The sequence below is a fragment of the Athalia rosae genome, chromosome 3, assembly GCF_917208135.1.
Source record: "Athalia rosae chromosome 3, iyAthRosa1.1, whole genome shotgun sequence".
NCBI classification, from domain to species: domain Eukaryota; kingdom Metazoa; phylum Arthropoda; class Insecta; order Hymenoptera; family Athaliidae; genus Athalia; species Athalia rosae.
In genome coordinates this window covers 8,878,514-8,894,423 of record NC_064028.1, presented here as the reverse complement: position 1 = coordinate 8,894,423, position 15,910 = coordinate 8,878,514, and the positions used below count along the sequence as shown (strand labels likewise).

The 15,910-nt window shown below is 28.0% G+C and overlaps 1 protein-coding gene across 34 annotated transcripts in view; it reads left to right on the top strand.

Moving 5' to 3' along the window:
• LOC105691346 (mushroom body large-type Kenyon cell-specific protein 1) overlaps positions 1–1,373 on the top strand; it is an 82,836-nt gene extending 81,463 nt beyond the window's left edge. For all 34 annotated transcript variants that reach the window (XM_048653158.1, XM_048653154.1, XM_048653155.1 and 31 more), the window contains one exon: positions 1–1,373. This exon is cut by the window's left edge and continues 2,471 nt beyond it. The gene's annotated coding sequence lies outside the window, so the exon portion shown is untranslated.
• Positions 1,374–15,910: the final 14,537 nt, after the last annotated feature.

The window sequence follows — 15,910 nt, the reverse complement described above, 5'->3', positions numbered from 1 at the left end:
CGGTTTATTTATCATTGTTGCATCTCTTCTGCGGTCGGGGTGAGTTGATATAATCGTTACACGAAAATCCGGCTCCACCCTAACCCCGAACAAACTAAAACCTGACCACCCGTAATCACGTAACTTAGATACATCAGCTCATTGATAAAATTATTTATCGTGACAACGGGCTGGTGTGATGAGTAAATACCTATTCAGGTAAATCAAAAGCATGATGATGATTGTTATTATCCATTGCTGCGTTATATCTTATCGATCACGGCAATTTATCAAATGAAGTAAGCGAAAACGGAAACAAAATAAAAATAGACAGGAGTATAAGAAGAACCAACAACAAAAAACATTAAAAAAAAAAAAACTCATAAACATAGTAAAATACAATATCAACCACAACAACAACAGAACGAATATATATCCACACACACCACCCAAATACCTATTACCCTAATACCTAATTATATTATATGAAGGCAGAAAATTACACAACGTATTTTTTTCTCTATCGATGTGAAACTACCTAATATACATACTTATTATTAAATATATACTACTTATAAGAAGCGACATATTATCAAATAAGAATAATATATATTTTTGGTCATAAAAACAAAACGAAAAAAAAAATGAAAGAATGAAAAATGATGATAAGCCAAATATTTTGTCGGCACGAAGGCGTTGTTTTCACACGACGACAATATTCTCAAAAAGAAAAGAAAAGAAAAAAATAAAAAAACTCACGGTTCCAGCCCGCGAATGTTTCGGTACGCTTGTCTCTATACAGACATTTCATGGTCCATGTGTGGTAACACTACGAAATTTTTCCATATCGAACAAGTCATAGAAAAAATTAGGAAGAGAAATTAAAAATTAAAAAATAACTTTCGTCCCCATTCCGTAAAAGTTATTCGCTTTATAATTTCCATGTATAATGAGTATTCTATTAAATAACGAGAATCTTTAACTTTGTTTTCCGGAATTTCGAAATTTTTTCAAAATTTCATAGTATTACCATGAATCGTGCGTAAGTACAGAATAGACGCGCGATCTTGACTCGAGCCCCTACAAATACTTCTCCTGTAAAACGCAATGAGAAAAGATGTTTTTGTACAATCGCAATTTTCTACCGTTAGAGCAAAATATAATAAAATAAAAATAAACATAAAAATAAAAATAAAACGAGATAAGAAGTTTTTCTAGAACTTTAGGGATAACGAATATATTCCGCGTAGATTTTTCACCGTTGAAACTTTAAATCAAAAACCCTCCTCCCCTTCTCGCCTATGATAACGCAAGAATGAAAAAAAATAAACAAATAAAAGATGCATACCACGATAAGGGGGCTCGATGTCAATGAAATACTCGATACGTTATTAGAAAATTAGAAAACAAATATTTATTGGAAATTTCTTAACGAGATATGTATCAGAATACGGAATTACAACCATATTGCGTTGAAAATAGTAGAAAATCTTTGATGATTTTCAAAAACTATATCAAATGCGCGTTGCGCGAGAATTACAACAAATGTATTTGACTATACGTCGATTCATCTTGATATTTTTCGAAATTGATCGAGATTCTTTTTACAAGTATAAAAAAAAATTAATAAATTCAAAGAAAAAATCAAACGAGTACACACGCATCTGATGTGTATAGTTTTTTTCTTTTTTTTTTTACTTTACGATAAAGTTTTTATCCGAGAGACGTACTTCGACGTAATTTCCGCGTTCAGATAAGAATTTATTTCCGTTGGACCAAAATGAAAACAAAAGTAAAATAAAATAAAATAAAATAAACAAATAATAATAATTATAATAATAATAATAATAACAATAACGATAATAACAACAACAACAATAACAATAATAATAACTTAAACTTGAAGTAAATTAAAATAAAAAAAAAATTAATAAACACCGTTGACCATAACGATAAAATGAAAACAATTATTTAACAAAACCATAAATCTATATATTATATACATATACACACACAAAATATATCAAGTGAACGTTAATCTACGAATGACCATAAAAATAACACGATAATGATTGAAACAGCTGTAAGAAGATTTTGCCCTTATTCAAGTATGAATTATTTGAATTTCTTTATCGAAATTCTGTTTTTTTATTGTCTCTTGTTTTTTTTTTTTCATCGTTTGCGCACTTCTCATAGCCCAGACCGCATGCTGAAAATGACTCTACACGACTGAAATTTTAGGCTGTATTATACATAAGGCATGTATATGTTCGGTGTTAAACAAAATTAAGGAAAAATTGTAAAATCAAAAAACGAAAAAATCCAAAAAAATTTAAAAAACATAATTACATTTTCATTAAAAATTGTAACGGAAAAAAAATTACATAACGCAACTATGCTCTCGGTGTTTTGGAAATAAAAAAACTAAATTAACTTGATCCTCAAAAAAATACAAAAACAAAAACAAGAAAAAAAAACCAAAAAAACATATTGAATGTGAAAAAAAAATTATAAGGCTTAGGGTTTATTAATCATGAGTGTGTGTGTACGCTTACAGTTATAAAAAAGTCATTTGGTGTATATCTCAACTTCTTATTACCTTGAACTTCATTCTAAATGTTCATGAAAATAAGAGAATAATAATAATAATGATGAAATAATAATAATAATGAAATAATAATATTATTATTGATACTAGTAATAAGAATAAGAATAATAATGATAATAATAATTAATCATAATAATAATTACACTTGAAGGTAATATTTAATAACGATGATGATAATAGTAATAATAATAATAATAATAACAATAATAAAAATAGTAATAGTAATAATAGTAATAATAATACTAATAATAATAATAATAATAATAGTGATAATGATAATGATAATGATAATATTGATGATAATAGTTATAATGATAATTACAGTAAAATTAATCATAATTATAAAGGAAGGAAAACAAGAATATAACTTTTTGCCCCCATCCCCCCTTGGAATTTATCGTTAGATGTGAAAATTAATATTATTGCATACGACGACAAGGAAAAAATAATAATAATATCATATACCATATTGAATTAAAAATGAATAATCGGTATTTATCGTGGTCGGAAGAGAATTAAAAAAGGAAAATTTTTACAATACGATGATATGTACCTTTCATATCACGACCTGTCCGTATAGGTATACATATATATTGTGGACTTACGCAATTGCTATAGTAAAAAGTAAAACAGAAAAAAAAAAAACTTGAAGAGAGAAAGAAAGGAGAAAGAAGATAAAATAAAAACGAAGACGTTGCGACCGTTATTGAAATCATCTAATAATGATTAAACGCCACGAAATACTACGATAATTGTACAATCTTACGCAATCAAAGCTATTGACTATACAGCAACAAAAAATAGACAAAACAGATGAAATTTAAAATAGCCGAGAAGCAACACACACACATACACACACAGTCTTAATGCCTACCAATTAAAAGAAAACTACAAAACCGAAAAACAAAAAAAATAAAACAAATATCATACACATACGAAAAAACTAAAACAAAAAATGATAAGCTCGTATGCATTTGTACGCACTTTCGATCGTATTTCAACCTTACCTTTACCTTAACCTTACTTCGTAATAACCTATTTTGCGTAAAAATTATAATAATATTAATATATTAGAAAATGATACTCCATACGTACCTTCATTTGCCATCAGTGCAGACTGTGCTCAGGGTAACAGAGCTATCGTTTCTCTAAATAATTTGCCATTATCACGTATAACGATCAGAAAATATGAAAATTCAAATTTGAACGATCGCTCTGAAAACCGACGGACATTTATATAATATATGTATAATAAATTAGTTATGCCGACGTTAAAAAAGAAGACTAAACAAAGAAGTATCTACAGAATACTTATATGTATCTAAATACCCAGTGATGAACATTCTTCTATTTACTGTATCCGAAAGAATGAAAAAAAAAAAAAAAGAAGAAAAGTCAATCACTCCGCAGGATAATATAATCGGTTTGATCATCGAATGAACTTCGTATTGCCGATGATTGAAAAAAAAAAAACATAAAAAATACCACAATCATTCACAATAGACACATTATTATCGTCCGATCACTGAGCGGTAAGAGAACATTTTTCCCAGCCGGAATACAGACGCATACGTAATTGGCGGTACGTTTGGTTATCGTTGAATTATTATACTAATTTGTTTAAACTCAGATATATGTATACGCGAGGACATCGCTAGACAGTATTTAAGCAACAGTTAAACAGTTAGAAAAACAGACAGAGTTCGTGAATGTGTTCGATAAGTAAATATGAGAAGAAAGAGTCATTCGAGATCGTAGCAACTCGAGGTCGCTTCATGTTTTACAATTGGTGAAAGAAGTAAGAGAAAATCGAACTGCACCTGGTTTTACAGATCGGAGAGCGCGCGTGTCAAAATTAAAGAGATTTCTAATGTTTCCGGTCATTTTAAATAAAAAAGAAACAATGATGAGAAACAATAGGTTTCTTTGTTTGTTTCGCTTTCAGGGAAACTGTCTTTTAGTATTTTTCGAACACTGAAACATAGTTTGAAATTAGTTTGGTACATATTGAAATTAGTTTCTATAGGTAGAATTTTATTTCTATAAATTCTGTTCTACGACGTTGTCGAATTTTAATAATATCCCAGTTGTGCTTAATTTGAAAAGTAGAAGAAAAAAAAACAACTGAAAAACTGAAGCGACCAAGTGAAATGAGTTAGTTAAATGTTTTTTAAGATTATATGAAAATAAATTATATTAAAATATCTGTGATGTAAAAAAGTAACAAAATTTTGATGTATATTTTTCACACAACATTATAACCAGCTAGTGTATATGTATAAGATTATGATAATATTGTAATTAATATATATACATATAAATATATATGAAAACTAATTAAATAATTACAAGACGGGGTCCACACCGGTGGTCGAACGAAACCAAGATGGCGGAATTCACGCGGAGAGTCGGGCCTCAATTTGCAAATATTGTATCACGAATTGTGTATCTATTTCTAATCGTGATCGGCACGTATATCATCATCACCGCATATTCAACAATGATTAATAAACGCTGACGTGTTTTTTTATTATTTTACTTTTTCAAAAAATTTCACTATTACATTTCCGCGTGACTGATTCTTCTCGCAGTGTTCCGCACATTTTTTCTTGCAACTTATAGCGGCAACATAAAACGCGAAACATTTTACGATAAATATAAAAAATTATTATTTTCCAAATTTCCCATCGCAATTCATATGCGAGCAAGGGTATTACACTGAAATAGGTACAAGTACCAAAAACAAAATAAAAATGATAATTTTCAAATACGAAAAATGGTTGGCCTGTTTGGTCCTGAAACTGCTCAAAAGTCAGCTACCTCACAATATCGTCATGCTTGTTATGGTTCAATGTGACGCGGCTCATTGTTAGGTGTGATGCTCTTACGCAAGCACGATTGATGGAAAAAAAAAAAACATAACTGCGTTCACAAAAGAAAGAGTTTTCAATCGAAATCTCCTTCGGAAAATATTTTACCGTCAGCAGTTGGTCAATTTTTAATTTAACTTTAAAAAAAAAATGGTAGGGGCATGAGATCTGGCAACGGAGCGTGGAGGAAATGGTCTAAGCAGTTCCAAATTGTGCCTAAGTTTTTGAATCTTATATCTTCTCAATTTCCTTTTTTTTTTCAGTTCAATTATATAAAAATAAATAATGAAAGAGGAAAATGAATTTTAGAGTTTCGGATTATATTTTACGTTCTCTGCATTCCAGGGCCACAGCACTGCGCCATCTTGGATTCAATTTTCGTTTTCCGTTTTGTCTCAAAATAAGTGCAATTAGGTACGTTAAAACTTGAAACAAAGAAAACAAGAAAAAAATAAAAATAAAATACACAAACACAAAAAAAGACATAAAATAAAACGAACTGTTACTGGATAGGTTACCGTTTCTTAAAGTAAGTTCTATGTTTTGAATTGAAATTCATCTCGAATGTTGGGATTTTCGTGGTCATCGAATGCAGGCCTCTCCATTTATAACAATTCCGGCGCAAATTTGATGAGAAATCTTATAACAATTATTAATATAAGTAATTAATAATTCGTGATTAAGTTACTCGGAACTTTTTATTTTGAGAAAGAAAAAAATGAAAGAAAAGGATCGAATTTTCTATTGTTTGTTGTTCGAAAAATCTTTGTACCTTCCAATTGGCTTTAATCGTAACTAGGATCTAGTCATTCAATGACTCTAAAATTAATCAATTAAAAATGTTGAAACCAAGGAAATGAAGAAAGATAAAATAAATAATTAAAGTAATTATAAAAAAAAAAAAAAAAAAACATTAGTTACATTTTAAAACGTTGTATAACAATTTGCATAAGGTGTGCTTGACAAGTATCATCAAATTAGTGTCGCGACATCGAAAGTTTATTCTTGAGCGCGAGAATGGCAACATAACGAAGTCATCACTCATGCATTTGCCCGCCAGTTTTTATTTTTCAAACGATCTAATTTCACTTTCTAACATCTGCATCTACGTTCTAAATTATCGATCACCTTTTCAAATAATGAATAAATAGAAAGAAAGTTCAAATTTAACAAAATTCTCGTTCGGAAAAATGTTCGAATTTCACGATGACGTGAAAATATCGGTTTTCGAAATTCTACTAAATTTGACGGGAAAAAACATCGAAGTGAAGTAATTAACTGGCAAAAAATGCGCCGGTGACGGCATCTAAGAGCCTACTTTCTGTAGTTTAGATCGAGAAGCTGGTACCGGCAAAAACTCGTATAAAAGCGCTTTAGTTGTTTGTACCGTGTTTTCTATACATACTGTTCAATCTATAGTCTATATACATATATATATTCATATATATAAACCACTATACCGGTGCCTCGCCGTCGATGAGGAGATTAAAATTAAGCGACGATCCACGGCGAACGACGAAAATTCAGAAAAAGCTTAAAGTTGGAACAAGATACACATGGGCAAAGAGAATGAAAATTACACTATAATTTAAATTTCTGGCAGATGCGGATTGGAAATTATCTGCAAATAATCGACGATTCATTTCCTAAAATTCCGTTTTATAACATTCGAAAATTACTCGCAGCTTTCTCATATTTTTTTTTTTTTTTTCATTATATCTAATCAGACCACTGGATAAAATCAGATGAAAAAGAAAATCTCAAACGTTTCGTTTCGTCTCGTCGTTGCACGGAAACTGCGGCTCCTATATATATATATATATTATACATATATATAAATAGAAAAATAACGACAAGAGAATGAAAGAACGAAGAAAAAAAGCAACTTAAGATAAAGTAACTAAGTGTACTAATTTTAAACAGAAATAATATTATATTAGTATGTAAATATTTCCCACGGGAGAAAAAACCGGACCTTGCAATTGCCACGTCACCCCCACTTACATACACAAACGACCCAATAAACTAATGTTAATTCAGCACCTGATTTTTCCACGTGACCCTAACAATAGAGAAATCAAAAGGAGAACCCATTACACAAAATACACACAACAGTCTGCTCTCAGCTTTATACAGCAATGTTAAAGTATCCAAATGAAAAAAAAAAAAAATCGATTCCGTACAGTTATAAGCGACAACGGATTTTGACTCATCTGAAATTATTTCAATTTAATCGATCCGATCGGAGCGTTCGTTTGTCTCGAGCTGATCAATCGTTTCAATTTCCATCGGAAGGATCATGACCAATAAAACAGCATATCATGGAGGTTATATAGGAATAACGTATCAAGTTATACGAGAGCGTCAATGTACCTGTTGCTTGCAGTATAAATTATAATCCTTCGGAAATTGTTCACGTTGATAATCGAAATTTCATTTAATTTCCGCACCATCAATCAATCGTATCATCTCTGTTTCATCGACGCCGTCTTTCTTCAATAAATTACCGGATTATGATTAGAAATTAATGAACGATTGATTGAATCAATTTTATGGTCAAACGCCGTTGTCGCTGAAGTCGAGGGTTGAATACTCACCCTCACTTGAAGAAACAAATGAATACCGGCAAAACAAAACACCACAGCAACTATTCTACATAGACAAGCATTGTTAGTCAACGTAACGGTGCTATTATTAAAAAAAAAAAAAAAAAACACTCAACAGTCTGAACTAAATATTATCATAGAAAATCTTCATTATATCCAACAGCGAATTAAAATAAAAAAAAAAAAACAAACCGACAACAATAGCAAACAATAAACTACCAAACAGGAATCAAAACGGATGGTAAAATATTGGATCGCCTGAACTTTGAACGATTTCTTTCGTTTTTCTCGTTATCATAATTATTTTCTGTAATAATCATAGTTAGGCATGTTAACATGATTGCCGCGCACGATCTGCGGCGGTACAAAATTAAGCTGATAATGAATAATAAATTAAAAAAAATCGAGTCAAAGTTAAGGCGAAAATCCCCTCACAACAAAACCTACAGTCGCACAGAATGAACAATAATTGTGCAAAAAAATATAAATAAAAGAAACAAACAAACAAACAAACTACTATAATAAATATAAAGGTATATATACGTATGTATACAAATATACATATATATTATTATCATACATAAAAATTATATTGAATATATATAACAATAATAATTAATTAAAAATAATATTAATAATAATAATAGTTATTATGATTATAATAATAACAATAACGATTCAAGAAACTATATTAATAAAATTGAAAGAAAAGAAAATTAAATTGAAAAAAAAGAAAAAACCCAAAAACAATAACAAAAAAAAAATTAAAAAACAAAAAAAATAGAAAGATGAAAAAACCAAACAAAATAACATTCCAACCGTCAATGTGCCACACAGTTTTTTATATTCTCTTAAACGATATTGTAATTATTGTCGTAATGAACAGTGTATAACGAGATACTAAAAGAAAATGAGAACAAAAAAAATTTCAATACATAATTAATTAATTAAAAACACACCAAAAAACATGAAATCAAATAACATAATGAAGGTATATTGAACAAAGTTATAGTTGACTCGAGCTAACTCATATAATTGCCGCAAAAAAACTATTATGTAGTTTGATTTTTTTTTCCATTTTTTTAATCTGTTTTTTTCTCTGTCAAACGTTTAAACTCGATGAATAAATAAAAAACTACACACATTTTGAGTGAAATGTATAATAGTACATCAGCTGTTTGCCTAACTCTAAGTTAGTAACGTTTACTTCTACACATTATACCATATGTTATTTAATAAGTAAAAATGCTTGATTACCTTCAACTATACGTAATTACTATTATTATAATACGTTATTATTATTATTATTATTATTATTATTATTATTATTATTATTATTATTATTATTATTATTATTGTTATTATTATTGTTATTATTATTATTATTATTATTATTATTATTATTATTATTATTATTATTATTATTATTATTATTATTATTATTATTATTATTATTATTATTATTATTATTATTATTATTATTATTATTATTATTATTATTATTATTATTATTATTATTATTATTATTATTATTATTATTATTATTATTATTATTATTATTATTATTATTATTATTATTATTATTATTATTATTATTATTATTATTATTATTATTATTATTATTATTATTATTATTATTATTATTATTATTATTATTATTATTATTATTATTATTATTATTATTATTATTATTATTATTATTATTATTATTATTATTATTATTATTATTATTATTATTATTATTATTATTATTATTATTATTATTATTATTATTATTATTATTATTATTATTATTATTATTATTATTATTATTATTATTATTATTATTATTATTATTATTATTATCATATCTTTTTCTATTTTTTATTCACGTTTCACCCAATGTACATTACAGTATATACAGTAGAAATACAAAATACTTATTTATTATGTACACCAGTATAGTAGTTCACATCAGAAACAGGAAAATTTGGTTACACAGAAAAAGGTTTCTTTTCTGCACTGAATGACGTGAATATATGACGTCTACTTCGCGAACCGAATGCGTATGATAAAGTTAACCGCAACACATTAATAAAAGTTTTCATAATTATTATCTAATTCGATGAAATTAAAAACGAACAACAAGAAAATAATTGCATAATTGGATAAAAACAAAAATACCTACAGAATTATAAATATATGTAGGTAACAACTATATACATACCTGTACTAATTGTAATAATAACATAATAATGATAATCAGCTGTAAGAAATTCGATGAAACAAACATGAAGCGAAATGAGAAAAATTATGAGCAGAAGTAAAACGAAGAGAACAAAAGAAAAAAACTAGAAAAATAAGCAACAAAATATATATATATAGAAGTTCAATTACTTCGCGACATTCTTGGGCATTATTATTAAGATTGCCTCACTTCACAATTGTTATAAATATTAAAATATGGTTGAATAACGCCGCGCGCTCCGGACTCTTAATTACCTAAAAATTTACAATGATGATAATATCATCGTAAATATTGCGTAACGCTATTTTTCCCTGCAGAATTTCGAATACATAATTTGAATTTTAGAAATACACTCGGTATCCTGCTGCGTTGGAATCAGATTTTGCAATTATTTTTATCCGAAAGTCAAATTAACAAATGGAAGGCAAGAAAGAGAAGAGCGAGAAAAAGAAACATGTCTTCATTCCGAAAGTAAAAATCATTCTAAAAATTCTAGTTCATTCTATAGTTGGAAATGAAACTGATTTCACTAAACGAAACTTGGTCTTTTCGAGCGACGATTTGAAAAAAAAATTTAGAACGAGATTATCAATAAATAATTTCGTTTTATGAAATTTCCTAAGTAGAAATAAAAAAAAAAGGTGAAGGAAATGCAGATGATAAAATTGATTATTTGTTAATTTAGTTGACTTGAATTGAATTGAATTCAAAATTTCTTTCGTGAATGATGATTTTCCTATAGAGTTTGTGATTTCACTTAATATTCAAGTTTTTACTATAATCAAACAATAAGTATATACATGTATGTATATTGTCGTACATGAAGGTGATTTTTTCAATAAAAAATGATTGACTATAAAAATAACATAATAAATTAAGTCGGGGACGAGCGAGTTGTACATATATATATATAGGTATAATACGCAAGTAATATATCACATAGAAATCATACGTGTGCAGTGACATAAAAAAAAAATAAAAAATAAAAAAAGGAGTAAAATCGATATGAATTAATTATGTAAAACTAAATTTAAAAAAAATAATAGAATATTAGTTAATGATAATGGTTGACGATTTATAATCATTTATTAGTTTATGATACATCATTATATACGAATCCGCAGACATAATTTAGGAAACGAAACAAGAATTCCCCAACTACAAAAACCCACGTAATGCTTAGGCTAATGAGACAAAAATACGCAAAGAAATAGATCAAAAAACCAAAAAATGAAACAACAGCAAGAACCCCATAAAAAATCTGTACGTCAAACGAATGATCACGCTCACATCAAACAATCACTACCTGTACAATAATTATGACGTACGATATCTAAGAATTCGTAGAATTTTTTTTTTTTTTCTTCTTCAATTTCTTCTTCGATTTTTGTCAAACTACATTTTTACATTTATTAAGAAATTCAAAACGCAAGAAGTAGAAAAAATGATCAACAACCACGAAACACTATCGCTCACACTACATTGAATATTGTTAACTGTCATAACTATTTTTATTGTTATTGTTAATATTATTATTATTATTGTGATTATTATCATTATTATTGATTTTATCATCATCATTTCGATTACGTTATAGTATAGGTGTACTCTCATTACAATATTACGACGATAAACACGTGTGAAAACAATTACGGTGACATGAAAATCGTTTAGATGAAAGATGTAAAAAAATCAGAATAGAAAAAAACAACAAGAAAAACTGAAGATTGTATGATCTTGTTTTTTTGAACATATTGAAAAGTGAATAAATAATGGAGATTAACGTAGAGAAGCGGTGAGGGGGGCTAAGTAGATAGATAGGGGGATAGGAAAGGGGGGGGCGTGTATTAGGTATATAAATACGTCGATATATGTATTATATATACATATATATGTACATCATTTATTATAATGTATATACCGTGAGCGTCTGGTGAAAGTGGTCGCGATCCACGCATGCGTTAAAATATTCGAATTGCTATTCGTTTGCTGGGGTCAGCGTGAGCAACGGCGTAAGCGTCTTGTTGTGCGATGTCACCTTGAGGGCTGATCACATCTCACAACAAGACGCCTACGCCGGTAGCTACGTTGGCTCCAGCCATAGACGAAGCACGCCTTCAAGGCTCGGGTTCGCTGCTAGATTCGAATATTTCGACGCATGCGTGGATTCCGACCACTTTCACCAGCGCTCACGGTACATACGCATACGTGTGCATAAATATTCACGACGTTGTGATGATGCTATGATGAACGTTATTACATATATTATACATAGCTATGTACGCTATAGATATACATAGTACATAAAACCTATACAATATGTTTGTTAAAATATCCTCATTTATCATACCACATATTATTTCGAGTATTGAATGGAAATGATAAAAACAAGAAGAGAAAAAAAAAGAATGAACAATTTTATCATATGTATAAATACATACATACTCATGAACCATATTGTCCTGTGTTTATGTATTTATATATTCATATACATATATATTTATGTATATACCTATAAATAAAATTTCAAAATACACATGTAAAAAGTTATTGCATATATCTGATACACACGCATCTCTACATTATTGCAAGAATATTCTACATTATTTCTCTGATTATTATTATTATTTTCGCCATTCATATTATTATCATTATTATTTTCATTACTCGTGTTCATATTATTGATCGAATGATTGGTTGAAATTGCCATAACGAATACATACCCATATGGTAATTCATTATGACACAAGAGCATATATTATTCGAAATGTAACGTGCGTCACAATTTTATTGTTTTTTTTTTTTTCATCATCGATGGTTTTTTCCTTCGTATTACTATTATCACTTTCATATTATTATTATTATTATTATTATTATTATTAATGTTGTTGTTATTTCTTTTTTCATATCACATACGTCTACACTATATTATGAGACCAACAGTGCAATTTTTAAGGTTATATATATAATTAGTTATATTACTATATATAAACTTGAAATCCATATAATATTATTACATGAATATACATATAAGAGACGTTGAATTATTTGTTTCGTAATTTAACTTATGAAATAATTAAACGAATTGATTAATTAATTGATGAATAAATAAATTGATAAAGAAAAGATTATACATAATAATAATATAATTATCGCTTAATATGGTCGTTTTGCGTTATAATCGTAAGTATACATACCATATGCTACATGAGTGAAAAAATACGAATCTGGGCGTTTATAATAGAACAGAAGAAGAGAGACGAAAAAAAAGAAAAAACGATGATGACGAACCAAAAAAATAAAATTACAAAACAATCGATACGATGTAAAATGTATACGGATAAACGTGATGTTACAAATGGCAGAGACCAATTTTAGAGATAGAAAAAAAGAATAAAAAAAAATGTAAAAATAAATAAATTAAATTAATCATTTATCGATGAGGGGGCTATATTGAAAATAAAAATAAAACAAAAAAAAAGCCAAAAGTTATTTTTTTAAACAAAATTATTCATAATAGATGCCAGATTATAATCGCCCGGATTCATTTTATAAATTATTATATTATTCGTCTTGCTATTGTTATATGATTTTTATGATTATCATTATCCTTGATATTATTATTATTATTGTTGTTGTTGCTGTTGTTATTATTATTATTATTTTCATTATTATGGAAAACTAACAATTTTTCCTGTTTAATTTTATTCGTATTTGACGAATCGAATGGAAAAGAAACAACAACAAAAATAGTGCATACGTTAAGACTTCTCGATTAATACCTAATTCCATTTCTAATGCATTCCTTCGCCTGTTATATGGATAACGTTATACACATGTATGTATGTATGTATGTATCTATGTATGTCGTGGACAAGTTGAAAAGACGAATTTTTACGTGATTCTCATTTTTCAACAATTTTTTTACGAACATTTCTATAATTATGAACATCTACGTGTAAAGTTGAAATCCACGAATAAACGAAAAGAAAGAAAAATCCATAAACATATAATTAAAAAAGTTACACCGTATAATGATCTTACGTTACAATCACGAGAATTTGTTAGTACTATTATTATATCATTATTATTAGATTTTTTTTATATTATTACTATTATTATGAATAGGATTGCTATTATTATTTTTATTATAATAATGATTATTATTATTGTTGTTGTTGTTGTTGTTGCTGTTGTTATGTCGATGACGATTATGGTGGTGACGGTGTTGACGATGACGATGACGACGATGACCATGATGATGATTAAATAAATTATTTGCAAGAAGCTGCACTTATGAAGTAACAATCAAAAGTGAAATGTGTTCATATATAAAATGATATATTTAATAATAAGATAGAGGCTTGGTTAACTTCACAGCAATATAATTAATCAATGAAAATTTGATGATAATTTAAAATCCATGTTATATTTTATTGTTTATTACAACTTATAGTAGACCGTGTCAAAAAAATATATTTTTTTTTTCACAATAAATGTATCTCAAAGTTTCTTCAACACAAAAGAAAAATCTTCCCGAAATCGCCCCTCCATATCTCAAAAATTGAACTGGCGCATAGAAGGTCCTCTTTCCCATTTAGTCTACATTGACAAAAAACTCCCTTCAATTTTCAAGAAAAACTATAGACAGAAAAAATATTTTCCAATTTTTGATTTCACTATCACCTAGTTTTTCACCTAAACTCAATAGAAAGAGAAGTTATGAAATGCAAAGCAGAGGAAAAATTCAAATTATTGAATGTTAAGAACACTCAACACATAACTAACAAAAAACAATTTTTTTTTTTTTGTGATAAAGAAACTTTCCAGATACTGCATTTATTAAGAAAAAAAAAAAATTTGTTGATAAGGTCTAATACATAGATTGGTATATATACGACGTACGTACGTATATATTTTCGATAAGGTTATGATACCTGTATAAAAATAAAATAATAGATTATAAAATTGTTCGCCAAGTCTCAATATGTAACATGCCACCGATAATCCCTATCAAAACTCAGTTGTTAGGTTCCTATGCTTTTTTCTGTAAATTTAACGGAGCTCATAATTTTTAGAATATTCTCCCCCTTTTTTTCTTTTCTAATTTGTAAACAATTAAAAATTACGTATCCTTTGATGATTTTTATGACAAATTATATCGCGTCATTGTTCGAACTGATGCTTTTCAATTTTATTTACCTACTCTTTTGGGGGTTACGCCGATACGCAGACTACATTCCGATTTTTCTCACTGTATGTGTATCGAGCGTATAGCCTATTTGGATTTGCTGTGAATCGCTTTCCATCGCATGATTTTCATGAGAAAATAAGTTGGATTCCCGCGTCTTCTTCCTGTTTCACTGCATTTCTATTTTATTTGACTCTTGGGTTTCACGTTTATATTTCATGCATTTTCCATATCCGCACGTATTGTGTACAAAACTTTCATTCCGAAATCATTCCAATTCGATATAATAGTATGCCTTGTATATGATTTTTTCTTATATTAAAAATCTACGCTTTTTTACATGATATTTATCGGAGTACACGGCTGATGGGGAAGACTCGTAGATAAATCTCTTTGATATAATAAATAAGTTAACGAGCTCAACATAAG